This window comes from Aulostomus chinensis, chromosome 1, assembly GCF_037954235.1.
Source record: "Aulostomus chinensis isolate RoL2024-O1b breed Wild chromosome 1, RoL_Achi_v1.0, whole genome shotgun sequence".
Taxonomy (NCBI): domain Eukaryota; kingdom Metazoa; phylum Chordata; class Actinopteri; order Syngnathiformes; family Aulostomidae; genus Aulostomus; species Aulostomus chinensis.
In genome coordinates, this window is record NC_141320.1 from 8,572,409 (window position 1) to 8,586,201 (window position 13,793).

Consider the following 13,793-nt stretch of genomic DNA (forward strand, 5'->3'; position numbering starts at 1 on the left):
GAGTTGCTACGAACCGCAAAATGATGCTCCAGTGATATAATGAGGGTTGCTATTTACCTAAGAAATGATGCTGCAGTGATGTGGTGAGAGTTGCTTCGAATTTCAAAATGATGCTACAGTGATATAATGAGAGTTGCTACAAACCTAAGAAATGATGCGACAGTGATGTGGTGAGAGTTGCGACGAACCTCAAAATGATGCTACAGTGATGTGGTGAGAGTTGCTACGAATCTCAAAATGATGCCACAGTGTTGTAGTGAGAGTTGCTACGAACCTCAAAATGATGCGACAGTGATGTGGTGAGAGTTGCTACGAATCTCAAAATGATGCGACAGTGATGTAGTGAGAGTTGCTACGAACCTAAGAAGTGATGCTACAGTGATGTAATGAGAGTTGCTACTAATCTCAAAATCATGCTACAGTAATGTCGTGAGAGTTGCTACGAATCTCAAAATCATGCTAAAGTGATGTAATGAGAGTTGCTACAAACCGAAGAAGTGATGCTACAGTGATGTGGTGAGAGTTGATAGTAATTTCAAAATAATGCTAAAGCAGTGGAATGAGAGTTGCTACTTCCCTAAGAAATGATGCGACAGTGATGTCGTGAGCGTTGCTACGAACCTCAAAATGATGCTACAGTGATGTAATGAGGGTTGCTATTTACCTAAGAAATGATGCTACAGTGATGTGGTGAGAGTTGCTACGAACCTCAAAATGATGCTACAGTGATGTAATGAGAGTTGCTACGAATCTCAAAATGATGCTTAAGTAAGGTCGTGAGAGTTGCTAATATCCTCAAAATGATGCAACAGTGATGTGGTGAGAGTTGATAGTAATTTCAAAATAATGCTAAAGCGGTGTAATGAGAGTTGCTACTTCCCTAAGAAATGATGCGACAGTGATGTGGTGAGAGTTGCTCTAACCTCAAAATAATGGTACAGTGATGTAATGAGGGTTGCTATTTATCTCAGAAATGATGCCACAGTGATGTGGTGAGAGTTGCTACGAACCTCAAAATGATGCTACAGTGATGTGGTGAGAGTTGCTACGAATCTCAAAATGATGCTACAGTGATGTAATGAGGGTTGCTATTTACCTAAGAAATGATGCTACAGTGATGTGGTGAGAGTTGCTACGAACCTCAAAATGATGCTACAGTGATGTAATGAGGGTTGCTATTTACCTAAGAAATGATGCCACAGTGATGTGGTGAGAGTTGCTCCGAACCTCAAAATGATGCTACAGTGATGTTATGAGAGTTGCTACGAATCTCAAAACGATGCTAAAGTAATGTCGTGAGAGTTGCTACTATCCTCAAAATGATGCTAAAGTGATGTAATGAGAGTTGCTACAAACCTAAGAAGTGATGCTACAGTGATGTGGTGAGAGTTGCTACGAACCTCAAAATGATGCGACAGTAATGTCGTGAGAGTTGCTACGAATCTCAAAATGATGCTAAAGTGATGTAATGAGAGTTGCTAAAAACCTAAGAAGTGATGCTGCAGTGATGTGGTGAGAGTTGATAGTAATTTCAAAATAATGCTAAAGCAGTGTAATGAGAGTTGCTACTAATCTCAAAAACATGGTACAGTAATGTCGTGAGAGTTGCTACTAACCTCGAAATGATTCTAAAGTGATGTAATGAGAGTTGCTACAAACCTAAGAAGTGATGCTACAGTGATGTGGTGAGAGTTGATAGTAATTTCAAAATAATGCTAAAGCGGTGTAATGAGAGTTGCTACTTCCCTAAGAAATTATGCTACAGTGATGTGGTGAGAGTTGCTACGAACCTCAAAATGATGCTACAGTGATGTAATGAGGGTTGCTATTTACCTAAGAAATTATGCTACAGTGATGTGGTGAGAGTTGCTACGAACCTCAAAATGATGCTACAGTGATGTGGTGAGAGTTGTTACGAACCGCAAAATGATACTACAGTGATATAATGAGGGTTGCTATTTACCAAAGAAATGATGCTACAGTGATGTGGTGAGAGTTGCTACGAAACTCAAAATGATGCTACAGTGATGTAATGAGGGTTGCTATTTACCTAAGAAATGATGCTACAGTGATGTGGTGAGAGTTGTTACGAATCTCAAAATGATGCTACAGTGATGTGGTGAGAGTTGCTACGAACCACAAAATGATGCTACAGTGATGTAATGAGGGTTGCTATTTACCTAAGAAATGATGCTACAGTGATGTGGTGAGAGTTGCTACGAACCTCAAAATGATGCTACAGTGATGTAATGAGGGTTGCTATTTACCTAAGAAATGATGCCACAGTGATGTGGTGAGAGTTGCTCCGAACCTCAAAATGATGCTACAGTGATGTAATGAGAGTTGCTACGAATCTCAAAACGATGCTAAAGTAATGTCGTGAGAGTTGCTACTATCCTCAAAATGATGCTAAAGTGATGTAATGAGAGTTGCTTCAAACCTAAGAAGTGATGCTACAGTGATGTGGTGAGAGTTGATAGTAATTTCAAAATAATGCTAAAGCGGTGTAATGAGAGTTGCTACTTCCCTAAGAAATGATGCTACAATGATGTAGTGAGAGTTGCTACGAACCTCAAAATGATGCAACAGTGATGTAATGAGGGTTGCTATTTACCGAAGAAATGATGCTACAGTGATGTGGTGAGAGTTGCTACGAATCTCAAAATGATGCGACAGTGATGTCATGAGAGTTGCTACAGTCCTCAAAATGATGCTAAAGTGATGTAATGAGAGTTGCGACAATCCTAAGAAGTGATGCTACAGTGATGTAGTGAGAGTTGATAGTAATTTCAAAATAATGCTAAAGCGGTGTAATGAGAGTTGTTACTTCCCTAAGAAATGATGCGACAGTGATGTGGTGAGAGTTGCTCTAACCTCAAAATGATGGTACAGTGATGTCATGAGGGTTGCTATTTACCTAAGAAATGATGCCACAGTGATGTGGTGAGAGTTGCGACGAACCTCAAAATGATGCTACAGTGATTTGGTGAGAGTTGCTACGAATCTCAAAATGATGCGACAGTAATTTCGTGAGAGTTGCTAGGAATCTCAAAATGATGCTAAAGTGATGTAATGAGAGTTGCTAAAAACCTAAGAAGTGATGCTACAGTGATGTGGTGAGAGTTGATAGTAATTTCAAAATAATGCTAAAGCAGTGTAATGAGAGTTGCTACTTCCCTAAGAAATGATGCGACAGTGATGTAGTGAGCGTTGCTACGAACCTCAAAATGATGCTACAGTGATGTAATGAGGGTTGCTATTTTCCAAAGAAATGATGCTACAGTGATGTGGTGAGAGTTGCTACGAACCTCAAAATGATGCTACAGTGATGTAATGAGAGTTGCTACGAATCTCAAAATGATGCTAAAGTAATGTCGTGAGAGTTGCTACTATCCTCAAAATGATGCAACAGTGATGTAGTGAGAGTTGCTACGATCTTCAAAATGATGCTAAAGTGATGTAATGAGAGTTGCGACAAACCTAAGAAGTGATGCTACAGTGATGTAGTGAGAGTTGCTACGAACCGCAAAATGATGCTCCAGTGATATGATGAGGGTTGCTATTTACCTAAGAAATGTTGCTACAGTGATGTGGTGAGAGTTGCTACGAATTTCAAAATGATGCTACAGTGATATAATGAGAGTTGCTACAAACCTAAGAAATGATGCGACAGTGATGTGGTGAGAGTTGCTACGAACCTCAAAATGATGCTACAGTGATGTGGTGAGAGTTGCTACGAATCTCAAAATGATGCCACAGTGATGTAGTGAGAGTTGCTACGAACCTCAAAATGATGCGACAGTGATGTGATGAGAGTTGCTACGAATCTCAAAATGATGCGACAGTGATGTCGTGAGAGTTGCTACGAACCTAAGAAGTGATGCTACAGTGATGTAATGAGAGTTGCTACTAATCTCAAAATCATGCTACAGTAATGTCGTGAGAGTTGCTACGAATTTCAAAATGATGCTAAAGTGATGTAATGAGAGTTGCTACAAACCTAAGAAGTGATGCTACAGTGATGTGGTGAGAGTTGATAGTAATTTCAAAATAATGCTAAAGCGGTGTAATGAGAGTTCCTACTTCCCTAAGAAATGATTCTACAATGATGTAGTGAGAGTTGCTACGAACCTCAAAATGATGCAACAGTGATGTAATGACGGTTGCTATTTACCTAAGAAATGATGCTACAGTGATGTGGTGAGAGTTGCTACGAACCTCAAAATGATGCTACAGTGATGTGGTGAGAGTTGCTATGAACCTCAAAATGATGCTACAGTGATGTGGTGAGAGTTGCTACGAATCACAAAATGATGCGACAGTGATGTAGTGAGAGTTGCTACGAACCTAAGAAGTGATGCTACAGTGATGTAATGAGAGTTGCTACAAATCTTAAAATCATGCAACAGTAATGTCGTGAGAGTTGCTACGAATCTCAAAATGATGCTAAAGTGATGTAATGAGAGTTGCTACAAACCTAAGAAGTGATGCTACAATGATGTAGTGAGAGTTGCTACGAACCTCAAAATGATGCTACAGTAATGTAATGAGGGTTGCTATTTACCTAAGAAATGATGCTACAGTGATGTGGTGAGAGTTGCTATTTACCTAAGAAATGATGCTACAGTTATGTGGTGAGAGTTGCCACGAACCTAAAAATGATGCAACAGTGATGTCGTGAGAGTTGATAGTAATTTCAAAATCACGCTAAAGTGATGCAATGAGAGTTGTTACTTTCCTAAGAAATGATGCTACAGTGATGTGGTGAGAGTTGCTACGATCCTCAAAATGATTCTAAAGTGATGTAATGAGAGTTGCTACAAACCTAAGAAATGATGCTACAGTGATGTGGTGAGAGTTGCTACGAACCTCAAAATGATGCTCCAGTGATGTGGTGAGAGTTGCTACGAATCTCAAAATGATGCGACAGTGATGTCGTGAGAGTTGCTACGATCCTCAAAATGATGCTAAAGTGATGTAATGAGAGTTGCGACAAACCTAAGCAGTGATGCTACAGTGATGTAGTGAGAGTTGATAGTAATTTCAAAATAATGCTAAAGCGGTGTAATGAGAGTTGCTACTTCCCTAAGAAATGATGCGAAAGTGATGTGGTGAGAGTTGCTACGAACCTCAAAATGATGGTACAGTGATGTAATGAGGGTTGCTATTTACCTAAGAAATGATGCCACAGTGATGTGGTGAGAGTTGCTATGAACCTCAAAATGATGCTACAGTGATGTGGTGAGAGTTGCTACGAATCTCAAAATGATGCGACAGTAATGTCGTGAGAGTTGCTACGAATCTCAAAATGATGCTAAAGTGATGTAATGAGAGTTGCTACAAACCTAAGAAGTGATGCTACAGTGATGTGGTGAGAGTTGCTACGAACCTCAAAATGATGCTACAGTGATGTAATGAGGGTTGCTATTTACCGAAGAAATGATGCTACAGTGATGTGGTGAGAGTTGCTACGAACCTCAAAATGATGCTACAGTGATATGGTGAGAGTTGCTACGAACCGCAAAATGATACTACAGTGATATAATGAGGGTTGCTATTTACCGAAGAAATGATGCGACAGTGATGTGGTGAGAGTTGCTACGAACCGCAAAATGATGCTACAGTGATGTAATGAGAGTTGCTACGAATCTCAAAATGATGCTAAAGTAATGTCGTGAGAGTTGCTACTATCCTCGAAATGATGCAACAGTGATGTAGTGAGAGTTGCTACGATTCTCAAAATGATGCTAAAGTGATGTAATGAGAGTTGCTAAAAAACCTAAAAAGTGATGCTACAGTGATGTGGTGAGAGTTGATAGTAATTTCAAAATAATGCGAAAGCGGTGTAATGAGAGTTGCTACTTCCCTAAGAAATGATGCGACAGTGATGTGGTGACAGTTGCTACGAACCTCAAAATGATTCTACAGTAATGTAATGAGGGTTGCTATTTACCTAAGAAATGATGCTACAGTGATGTGGTGAGAGTTGCTATTTACCTAAGAAATGATGCTACAGTTATGTGGTGAGAGTTGCCACGAACCTAAAAATGATGCAACAGTGATGTCGTGAGAGTTGATAGTAATTTCAAAATCACGCTAAAGTGATGCAATGAGAGTTGTTACTTTCCTAAGAAATGATGCTACAGTGATGTGGTGAGAGTTGCTACGATCCTCAAAATGATTCTAAAGTGATGTAATGAGAGTTGCTACAAACCTAAGAAATGATGCTACAGTGATGTGGTGAGAGTTGCTACGAACCTCAAAATGATGCTCCAGTGATGTGGTGAGAGTTGCTACGAATCTCAAAATGATGCGACAGTGATGTCGTGAGAGTTGCTACGATCCTCAAAATGATGCTAAAGTGATGTAATGAGAGTTGCGACAAACCTAAGCAGTGATGCTACAGTGATGTAGTGAGAGTTGATAGTAATTTCAAAATAATGCTAAAGCGGTGTAATGAGAGTTGCTACTTCCCTAAGAAATGATGCGACAGTGATGTGGTGAGAGTTGCTACGAACCTCAAAATGATGGTACAGTGATGTAATGAGGGTTGCTATTTACCTAAGAAATGATGCCACAGTGATGTGGTGAGAGTTGCTATGAACCTCAAAATGATGCTACAGTGATGTGGTGAGAGTTGCTACGAATCTCAAAATGATGCGACAGTAATGTCGTGAGAGTTGCTACGAATCTCAAAATGATGCTAAAGTGATGTAATGAGAGTTGCTACAAACCTAAGAAGTGATGCTACAGTGATGTGGTGAGAGTTGCTACGAACCTCAAAATGATGCTACAGTGATGTAATGAGGGTTGCTATTTACCGAAGAAATGATGCTACAGTGATGTGGTGAGAGTTGCTACGAACCTCAAAATGATGCTACAGTGATATGGTGAGAGTTGCTACGAACCGCAAAATGATACTACAGTGATATAATGAGGGTTGCTATTTACCGAAGAAATGATGCGACAGTGATGTGGTGAGAGTTGCTACGAACCGCAAAATGATGCTACAGTGATATAATGAGGGTTGCTATTTACCTAAGAAATGATGCTACAGTGATGTGGTGAGAGTTGCTACGAACCTCAAAATGATGCTACAGTGATGTAATGAGAGTTGCTACGAATCTCAAAATGATGCTAAAGTAATGTCGTGAGAGTTGCTACTATCCTCGAAATGATGCAACAGTGATGTAGTGAGAGTTGCTACGATTCTCAAAATGATGCTAAAGTGATGTAATGAGAGTTGCTAAAAAACCTAAAAAGTGATGCTACAGTGATGTGGTGAGAGTTGATAGTAATTTCAAAATAATGCGAAAGCGGTGTAATGAGAGTTGCTACTTCCCTAAGAAATGATGCGACAGTGATGTGGTGACAGTTGCTACGAACCTCAAAATGATTCTACAGTGATGTAATGAGGGTTGCTATTTACCTAAGAAATGATGCCACAGTGATGTGGTGAGAGTTGCTACGAACCTAAAAAATGATGCTACAGTGATGTGGTGAGAGTTGCTACGAACCTAAAAAATGATGCTACAGTGATGTAGTGAGAGTTGCTACGAACCTAAGAAGTGATGCTACAGTGATGTAATGAGAGTTGCTACTAATCTCAAAATCATGGTACAGTAATGTCGTGAGAGTTACTACGAACCTCGAAATGATTCTAAAGTGATGTAATGAGAGTTGCTACAAACCTAAGAAGTGATGCTACAGTGATGTGGTGAGAGTTGATAGTAATTTCAAAATAATGCTACAGTTGCAACTTCCCGAAGAAATGATGCCACAGTGATGTGGTGAGAGTTGCTCCGAACCTCAAAATGATTCTACAGTGATGTTATGAGAGTTGCTACGAATCTCAAAACGATGCTAAAGTAATGTCGTGAGAGTTGCTACTATCCTCAAAATGATGCTAAAGTGATGTAATGAGAGTTGCTACAAACCTAAGAAGTGATGCTGCAGTGATGTGGTGAGAGTTGCTACGAACCTCAAAATGATGCGACAGTAATGTCGTGAGAGTTGCTACGAATCTCAAAATGATGCTAAAGTGATGTAATGAGAGTTGCTAAAATCCTAAGAAGTGATGCTACAGTGATGTGGTGAGAGTTGATAGTAATTTCAAAATAATGCTAAAGCAGTGTAATGAGAGTTGCTACTAATCTCAAAATCATGGTACAGTAATGTCGTGAGAGTTGCTACTAACCTCGAAATGATTCTAAAGTGATGTAATGAGAGTTGCTACAAACCTAAGAAGTGATGCTACAGTGATGTGGTGAGAGTTGATAGTAATTTCAAAATAATGCTAAAGCGGTGTAATGAGAGTTGCTACTTCCCTAAGAAATGATGCTACAGTGATGTGGTGAGAGTTGCTACGAAACTCAAAATGATGCTACAGTGATGTAATGAGGGTTGCTATTTACCTAAGAAATGATGCTACAGTGATGTGATGAGAGTTGCTACGAAACTCAAAATGATGCTACAGTGATGTAATGAGGGTTGCTATTTACCTAAGAAATGATGCTACAGTGATGTGGTGAGAGTTGCTACGAATCTCAAAATGATGCTACAGTGATGTGGTGAGAGTTGCTACGAACCGCAAAATGATGCTACAGTGATGTAATGAGGGTTGCTATTTACCTAAGAAATGATGCTACAGTGATGTGGTGAGAGTTGCTACGAACCTCAAAATGATGCTACAGTGATGTAATGAGGGTTGCTATTTACCTAAGAAATGATGCCACAGTGATGTGGTGAGAGTTGCTCCGAACCTCAAAATGATGCTACAGTGATGTAATGAGAGTTGCTACGAATCTCAAAACGATGCGAAAGTAATGTCGTGAGAGTTGCTACTATCCTCAAAATGATGCTAAAGTGATGTAATGAGAGTTGCTACAAACCTAAGAAGTGATGCTACAGTGATGTGGTGAGAGTTGATAGTAATTTCAAAATAATGCTAAAGCGGTGTAATGAGAGTTGCTACTTCCCTAAGAAATGATGCTACAATGATGTAGTGAGAGTTGCTACGAACCTCAAAATGATGCTACAGTGATGTGGTGAGAGTTGCTATTTACCTAAGAAATGATGCTACAGTGATGTGGTGAGAATTGCTACGAATCTCAAAATGATGCTACAGTGATGTAATGAGGGTTGCTATTTACCTAAGAAATGATGCTACAGTGATGTGGTGAGAGTTGCTACGAACCTCAAAATGATGCTACAGTGATGTAATGAGGGTTGCTATTTACCTAAGAAATGATGCCACAGTGATGTGGTGAGAGTTGCTCCGAACCTCAAAATGATGCTACAGTGATGTTATGAGAGTTGCTACGAATCTCAAAACGATGCTAAAGTAATGTCGTGAGAGTTGCAACTATCCTCAAAATGATGCTAAAGTGATGTAATGAGAGTTGCTACAAACCTAAGAAGTGATGCTACAGTGATGTGGTGAGAGTTGCTACGAACCTCAAAATCATGCGACAGTAATGTCGTGAGAGTTGCTACGAATCTCAAAATGATGCTAAAGTGATGTAATGAGAGTTGCTAAAATCCTAAGAAGTGATGCTACAGTGATGTGGTGAGAGTTGATAGTAATTTCAAAATAATGCTAAAGCAGTGTAATGAGAGTTGCTACTAATCTCAAAATCATGGTACAGTAATGTCGTGAGAGTTGCTACTAACCTCGAAATGATTCTAAAGTGATGTAATGAGAGTTGCTACAAACCTAAGAAGTGATGCTACAGTGATGTGGTGAGAGTTGATAGTAATTTCAAAATAATGCTAAAGCGGTGTAATGAGATTTACTACTTCCCTAAGAAATGATGCTACAGTGATGTGGTGAGAGTTGCTACGAAACTCAAAATGATGCTACAGTGATGTAATGAGGGTTGCTATTTACCTAAGAAATGATGCTACAGTGATGTGGTGAGAGTTGCTACGAATCTCAAAATGATGCTACACTGATGTGGTGAGAGTTGCTACGAACCGCAAAATGATGCTACAGTGATGTAATGAGAGTTGCTACGAATCTCAAAATGATGCTAAAGTAATGTCGTGAGAGTTGCTACTATCCTCAAAATGATGCAACAGTGATGTAGTGAGAGTTGCTACGATCTTCAAAATGATGCTAAAGTGATGTAATGAGAGTTGCGACAAACCTAAAAAGTGATGCTACAGTGATGTAGTGAGAGTTGCTACGAACCGCAAAATGATGCTCCAGTGATATGATGAGGGTTGCTATTTACTTAAGAAATGATGCTACAGTGATGTGGTGAGAGTTGCTACGAACCTCAAAATGATGCTACAGTGATGTAATGACGGTTGCTATTTACCTAAGAAATGATGCCACAGTGATGTGGTGAGAGTTGCTCCGAACCTCAAAATGATGCTACAGTGATGTTATGAGAGTTGCTACAAATCTCAAAACGATGCTAAAGTAATGTCGTGAGAGTTGCTACTATCCTCAAAATGATTCTAAAGTGATGTAATGAGAGTTGCTACAAACCTAAGAAGTGATGCTACAGTGATGTGGTGAGAGTTGCTACGAACCTCAAAATGATGTGACAGTAATGTCGTGAGAGTTGCTACGAATCTCAAAATGATGCTAAAGTGATGTAATGAGAGTTGCTATAAACCTAAGAAGTGATGCTACAGTGATGTGGTGAGAGTTGATAGTAATTTCAAAATAATGCTAAAGCAGTGTAATGAGAGTTGCTACTAATCTCAAAATCATGGTACAGTAATGTCGTGAGAGTTGCTACTAACCTAGAAATGATTCTAAAGTGATGTAATGAGAGTTGCTACAAACCTAAGAAGTGATGCTACAGTGATGTGGTGAGAGTTGATAGTAATTTCAAAATAATGCTAAAGCGGTGTAATGAGAGTTGCTACTTCCCGAAGAAATGATGCTACAATGATGTAGTGAGAGTTGCTACGAACCTCAAAATGATGCAACAGTGATGTAATGAGGGTTGCTATTTACCGAAGAAATGATGCTACAGTGATGTGGTGAGAGTTGCTACGAATCTCAAAATGATGCGACAGTGATGTCGTGAGAGTTGCTACAGTCCTCAAAATGATGCTAAAGTGATGTAATGAGAGTTGCGACAATCCTAAGAAGTGATGCTACAGTGGTGTAGTGAGAGTTGATAGTAATTTCAAAATAATGCTAAAGCGGTGTAATGAGAGTTGCTACTTCCCTAAGAAATGATGCGACAGTGATGTGGTGAGAGTTGCTACGAACCTCAAAATGATGCTACAGTGATGTTGTGAGAGTTGCTACGAATCTCAAAATGATGCGACAGTAATGTCGTGAGAGTTGCGACGAATCTCAAAATGATGCTAAAGTGATGTAATGAGAGTTGCTAAAAACCTAAGAAGTGATGCTACAGTGATGTGGTGAGAGTTGATAGTAATTTAAAAATAATGCTAAAGCAGTGTAATGAGAGTTGCTACTTCCCTAAGAAATGATGCGACAGTGATGTAGTGAGCGTTGCTACGAACCTCAAAATGATGCTACAGTGATGTAATGAGGGTTGCTATTTTCCTAAGAAATGATGCTACAGTGATGTGGTGAGAGTTGCTACGAACCTCAAAATGATGCTACAGTGATGTAATGAGAGTTGCTACGAATCTCAAAATGATGCTAAAGTAATGTCGTGAGAGTTGCTACTATCCTCAAAATGATGCAACAGTGATGTAGTGAGAGTTGCTACGATCTTCAAAATGATGCTAAAGTGATGTAATGAGAGTTGCGACAAATCTAAGAAGTGATGCTACAGTGATGTGGTGAGAGTTGCTATGAACCGCAAAATGATGCTCCAGTGATATGATGAGGGTTGCTATTTACTTAAGAAATGATGCTACAGTGATGTGGTGAGAGTTGCTACGAATTTCAAAATGATGCTACAGTGATATAATGAGAGTTTCTACAAACCTAAGAAATGATGCGACAGTGATGTGGTGAGAGTTGCTACGAACCTCAAAATGATGCTACAGTGATGTGGTGAGAGTTGCTACGAATCTCAAAATGATGCCACAGTGATGTAGTGAGAGTTGCTACGAACCTCAAAATGATGCGACAGTGATGTGATGAGAGTTGCTACGAATCTCAAAATGATGCGACAGTGATGTCGTGAGAGTTGCTACGAACCTAAGAAGTGATGCTACAGTGATGTAATGAAAGTTGCTACTAATCTCAAAATCATGCTACAGTAATGTCGTGAGAGTTGCTACGAATTTCAAAATGATGCTAAAGTGATGTCATGAGAGTTGCTACAAACCTAAGAAGTGATGCTACAGTGATGTGGTGAGAGTTGATAGTAATTTCAAAATAATGCTAAAGCGGTGTAATGAGAGTTCCTACTTCCCTAAGAAATGATGCTACAATGATGTAGTGAGAGTTGCTACGAACCTCAAAATGATGCAACAGTGATGTAATGACGGTTGCTATTTACCGAAGAAATGATGCTACAGTGATGTGGTGAGAGTTGCTACGAACCTCAAAATGATGCTACAGTGATGTGGTGAGAGTTGCTATGAACCTCAAAATGATGCTACAGTGATGTGGTGAGAGTTGCTACGAATCTCAAAATGATGCGACAGTGATGTAGTGAGAGTTGCTACGAACCTAAGAAGTGATGCTACAGTGATGTAATGAGAGTTGCTACAAATCTTAAAATCATGCAACAGTAATGTCGTGAGAGTTGCTACGAATCTCAAAATGATGCTAAAGTGATGTAATGAGAGTTGCTACAAACCTAAGAAGTGATGCTACAATGATGTCGTGAGAGTTGCTACGAACCTCAAAATGATGTTACAGTGATGTAATGAGGGTTGCTATTTACCTAAGAAATGATGCTACAGTGATGTGGTGAGAGTCGCTATTTACCTAAGAAATGATGCTACAGTTATGTGGTGAGAGTTGCTACGAACCTCAAAATGATGCTACAGTGATGTCGTTAGAGTTGATAGTAATTTCAAAATCACGCTAAAGTGATGCAATGAGAGTTGTTACTTTCCTAAGAAATGATGCTACAGTGATGTGGTGAGAGTTGCTACGATCCTCAAAATGTTTCTAAAGTGATGTAATGAGAGTTGCTACAAACCTAAGAAATGATGCTACAGTGATGTGGTGAGAGTTGCTACGAACCTCAAAATGATGCTACAGTGATGTGGTGAGAGTTGCTACGAATCTCAAAATGATGCGACAGTGATGTCGTGAGAGTTGCTACGATCCTCAAAATGATGCTAACGTGATGTAATGAGAGTTGCGACAAACCTAAGAAGTGATGCTACAGTGATGTAGTGAGAGTTGATAGTAATTTCAAAATAATGCTAAAGCGGTGTAATGAGAGTTGCTACTTCCCTAAGAAATGATGCGACAGTGATGTGGTGAGAGTTGCTACGAACCTCAAAATGATGGTACAGTGATGTAATGAGGGTTGCTATTTACCTAAGAAATGATGCCACAGTGATGTGGTGAGAGTTGCTATGAACCTCAAAATGATGCTACAGTGATGTGGTGAGAGTTGCTACGAATCTCAAAATGATGCGACAGTAATGTCGTGAGAGTTGCTACGAATCTCAAAATGATGCTAAAGTGATGTAATGAGAGTTGCTACAAACCTAAGAAGTGATGCTAAAGTGATGTGGTGAGAGTTGCTACGAACCTCAAAATGATGCTACAGTGATGTAATGAGGGTTGCTATTTACCGAAGAAATGATGCTACAGTGATGTGGTGAGAGTTGCTACGAACCTCAAAATGATGCTACAGTGATGTGGTGAGAGTTGCTACGAACCG